This window comes from Pseudopipra pipra, chromosome W, assembly GCF_036250125.1.
Source record: "Pseudopipra pipra isolate bDixPip1 chromosome W, bDixPip1.hap1, whole genome shotgun sequence".
Taxonomy (NCBI): Eukaryota; Metazoa; Chordata; class Aves; order Passeriformes; family Pipridae; genus Pseudopipra; species Pseudopipra pipra.
Genome location: NC_087580.1, coordinates 47,686,712 through 47,691,346, shown reverse-complemented (window position 1 = coordinate 47,691,346; position 4,635 = coordinate 47,686,712). Strand labels below are relative to the sequence as shown.

The 4,635-nt window shown below is 43.0% G+C and overlaps 1 long non-coding RNA gene across 1 annotated transcript; it reads right to left on the bottom strand.

The window, feature by feature from the left end:
* Window positions 1-906: 906 nt before the first annotated feature.
* Window positions 907-3,472, bottom strand: LOC135404366 (uncharacterized). The gene is made up of 2 exons (XR_010425632.1): window positions 3,023-3,472; window positions 907-1,536 (listed from the first exon to the last, which is right to left on the bottom strand). It is a non-coding gene; the product is annotated as an uncharacterized LOC135404366 (long non-coding RNA).
* Window positions 3,473-4,635: the final 1,163 nt, after the last annotated feature.

Genomic DNA, 4,635 nt, shown 5'->3' with positions numbered 1-4,635 from the left:
GTGATACACATGACCGAGTTTATAGGCGATTAGTGAGAGTTTTGTACTGCTTAGTATGTTATTGTGAACAGTCAGCACAAAGATAATGTTATAAAAGAGTTGGTCTGTAACTTTTACTCCTCATTGAAAAAGGACATATTTTGCATAAGTCATACTCGGTAACATTTGCTCTGGGCTGCAACAGCATTTGCTTTTCTTATAAAATGTTTCATCTGCCTAAATTCAAAAAATCCTTTTCCAGTTTTCTTAGCTCAAATGAGCGTACAAACAAGGTAAGCATTCAGGGAACATTTTTTATGTTTAAACTCTCTCAATCAATAGTGCTGTAACTTAAGTCTCATCTTAAGCCTTAACAAGGTCTTTAAGAAAGCTAAATTGTATGCGTGTGGAAATCTGTAGCAAAAAGAGAAGAAATAAAAATTAGGTTAGTCTAATTGTTTCTTGTAAAGGACAAAAATATCTTATTCTTCCAGACCTCTTTCTCACTCAATCACAATGAGATGTGTAGACTGAAACTTGATCAGACAGAAGAAGGGTTAAGAGAGCACTGATTACATGTTTATGCAGATTTGTTCATCTTAGCTGAAATGAATTCTGATGTCTTTTTGACATGAATAAGATAGGGTTTGATAGAATTCAGCAGTCATTTGAGTTTCAATAAGTAACTTTCTGTCTTGTCACTTCACTATCTAATCTTAACAGCATTGTGATCTTACACTGGGACAGCAGGTCGGTTCTTTGATATTACACTAGCAAATTAAACAAGGAGCACAAAAACTAAGCCCTAATATTTCATCTAAGGGTCTAAGAATTGCAAAGCTTTCTCAAATAGCTAAAGACCACTACAAAGATCATGATATGAAGTTAAAGGGGAAATGGTCTTTTCACAAAAAAATTTTTTTTAAAAAAAGAAAGCACAAGAGAATTATGTTTTCTCAATCAGAACAAAATTATATCTCTTTGTGTCTTCTGTAAACTAGACTTATCTTTCCCTACTCATTCTCATTAACACATGACATTTGAAAAAATATACACAACAAATAGGAATGTCTCTAGATGTCAAAATCTGGGAAGTGCATATGGTAAAGTACCACACTAAAAGATCTAGAATACTGCAGTGCAAGGAACAGTACAGACTCTTACAGACTTCAGTGTCTCTAGTTTATACAAGCATTCTTGCTACTAGAATCTCAGATAAAGTTTAAAGAGCTAAGAGGAAAAAAAAAAGGAAGAAGAAAAAAAAGGTCCTTATTATTGGAGATAATGCTTATTCTTAAAATGTTGTAACACAAATGTAGTATAACCCGATCTTAACCCATACTGAGTAATTATAGATTTAGCTTCTTATAGCATCTTCTAATTTAATGTTTAATAGCTTCTATTGTCTCCCGCATCTGTTATAACTGGAAATGCGTTAGGAGTTAACAACTAAAGTTTTTCTTTATCATAGCATCTCACAGAATCTCTTTCTATCTCCGCTCCAGACTCTTCACTTTCGCCAGCCCCTGATCTTTCAAACAGCAGATTTACAGATCTCTCCAGCACGGTCCCACCCTCCTCCCCCCTCCCTGAAATAGTGTTTGAGGAGGTGGTGGAAGCGACAGAAAAGGGCTTGGGGGAACCTGCCTGCATGGGGGTACAGGGAGCTGGAAGAGGGCTTTTGTCGCTTTAACTTCTGCCACAGATGTCTGCAAAACTTTTCTTGCAGCTGCACTCGGGTCTTTGAGTCTCTCTGTCTGTTCTCGTAGTTCGATGTCGAATCGGGAACGGGGGGGCAGACGGCAACAGCGGTAGACAGGGTGGCACGGGAGTGGGCTGGTTCATGGTTCCTTCCCCCCTCCCCGTTTCTTCTTACCGAGACTGTCTCTTGCCGGGTTCGGCGGGGGGCAATGGCGGTTCTCTGCGGGTCGAGGCCTGTGTCGCGCGGTGGTGACGTATCAGGGTGCGACGGTGGTCGGTCAGCGCGGGCTATGGCGGAGGCGATTGCGTTCGTGGACAGGCGAGCGGCGGAGGGCGCGAGGTTCGCGGCAGCGGCAGGTGCGGGTGACGCAGTGGCAGTGCCGGCAGCGGCTGGCGAAGCGTGGCGCGGGGTTCGCGGCAGCGGCGGGAGCGGCTCCTGGCCAAGGTGGCGCCGGGGGGGCTCCGTCAGTTTGGGATTCTCGGCCGGGGCTCGGCGCGGGCGGGGGAGCAGCGGGGGGAGCGGCTCCACGCAGCAGCAGGACGGCGCCGGGCACGGCTTTAGGCGGTGGCGTGGCAGCAACTTTAAAAGCAGCGGCAGGAAAAGCGGCGGCGGGCAGGGTGGTGGAGAGCTCGCCGCAAGGGAAGGCGCAGCTAGCAGTGGCCTCCCTAACGTCCTACACTTTGGAATTCTCCGGGGCTAAGGATGAACTGCTGCTGGGGCCACTGGCTGATGGTCGGGCAGAAGCCTGCACTTTGAAACTAGCTGGCAGCACAATCGTTGATATAATGAATAAAAGCTGATAAGATGACTTGCTCTCTTTACTTTCAGTTTCGCTGCTCGCTAATGCAGCATAGGCTAAAGCTGTAACTTGCCTCTTAGTCCTTAGAAATTGCTCTGTTTCAGTCAGCAGCTGCCACAATGTAAAATAGCGAGCTGCTTCGTCATATCTTTTTGTGATTTTTTCCCCTAACTGTTTCTTTATAGCATCCCAAATGGATACCTCAAAGGCAGCTTTAGCTGTAGGGATTAGTAACCCTTTAAGGGCTTTTTCATCATAATTAGAATCTCTCTCAGAGAGAATTAAATAAAGGAGCGTTTGCACTGCCTCTTCTTTTGAAAGAGCAGACCCCATTCTCCTTTCTTCAGCCGACTCACCTGATCAGGGTAAGATTTCTTTTTGACTATATGCAGCTTTTTTCTCGTAGCGCCGGGGGACACGCCACCTCTAAAGGCTGCTTCTCCCACCTCCTTCTATTCGCCTTACGTCCAGCAGAACTCGACGAAGAAGAAGTCCCATTTCAGGCACCAGATATCGATGGGGAGGCTCAGAGACATAGCAACACGACCAATGTGATCAAAGCAATGTCCAATTTATTATTTAAATCAGTTAACTTTTATACAGTTTAGTTTGCTCAGGGTACATGCTCACAATAAGATGATTGGATAGCTCAGTTTGTGCACGCGTCTCATGCTCTCAGTTTATTGGATATGAGGTTCTGTCCATGCGACCTGAAATCATTCTTGGCATAGAAACCTCTTTCTAATTAATCTGCTTTTAGGGGTTTTTCCTAGATCTGCAGGTGTACTTTTATCTCTAGGTTCTCAAGGTTTTCTTACTATAAACATATTATGTTCTCAAACCTTATAATGAGACACACAGTTAACAAGTATAAACATCACATATTTTCACACAGCCTATAAGTATAAACAATACACGCTTGTCACTTCCATGGCAAGCAAGGCCTACAGAGTGCAGGAAAAATTGTTCAGAGAAATCTCTCTGTTCCGGCAACAGTTGGTCCTACAGGTTCTGACGTCCATGTTTTTCGAGGTGCCTTCTTCACTCGTGAATAATGAATCCAGGTGAGCTGTTCTTTAATTTTGATTGCTGTGTAGTTTGTCAGAAGCAACTGGTATGGTCTTTTCCACTTCTCTTCTAGTGGTTGGTCTGAAAAAGTTTTAACATACACCCACTCCCCAGGGGAAATGTTATGTAAGGGCTGGTCTATTCCTCTTGAGCGAGTACTCATTACTTGCTTGTTAATTTTTGACAATTGTTTACTTAATGAGATCAGGTATTCCCGTACATATCCTTCTCCAACTTGTATGAGATCTTCTCCTTGATAATAATTCCCATAGGGTCTTCCATATAACATTTCAAAAGGGCTCAGCCCTTCTTTAGTTTTAGGTTTGACCCTTATTCGCAATTAGGCCAGAGGTAAGGCTGGGTACCAATGTAGGTTTACTTCTTGACAGATTTTTGCCAATTGCTGTTTTATCAAATGATTCATTTTCTCCACCTGACCACTTGCCTGTGGGCGATATGGAGTGTGTAATTGCCAATTGATTTGCAGAATGCTGCTAATTCTTTGTATTATGCTAGCTACAAAATGTGGTCCTCTGTCTGAGGAGATGATATCAGGTACTCCAAACCTGGGGATAATGTCATTAAGTAGTACCTTGACAACTTCTCGAGCCTTATTGCTTTGGGTTGGGAAAGCCTCTGGCCAATTTGAGAAAGTATCTGTCAAAACCAACAGGTATCTGTAACCTCCTTTCCTAGGTAACTCAGAGAAATCTATCTGCCAGTGTTGCCCTGGGAGATTACCTTTGCCAATTGTCCTTATCTCGATTTTATTGGTTGTGTGAGGATTATTGTAAAGGCAAGTCTTGCATTGTTTAGTAACCTGGATTTTTGTAGTGTATAAATTTCATCCTATAATTTGTTTCCTTAGGTATTTGTGTAGTGCATCTGCCCCCCAATGAGTTTTGTTATGTTCGGCCTGTACAACTTTCCATAATACCCTTTCAGGTACCACTATTTGTCCTGTTTCTAAGTAGTACATGTTACCTTTGTGTTGAGCTTGCTGATCTTTTATTAATTTTAAGTCCTCCTTTGAATATGACACATTAGGGCTTACCTCTATGATTTTGCCATCAGGAATTAGGGAGGC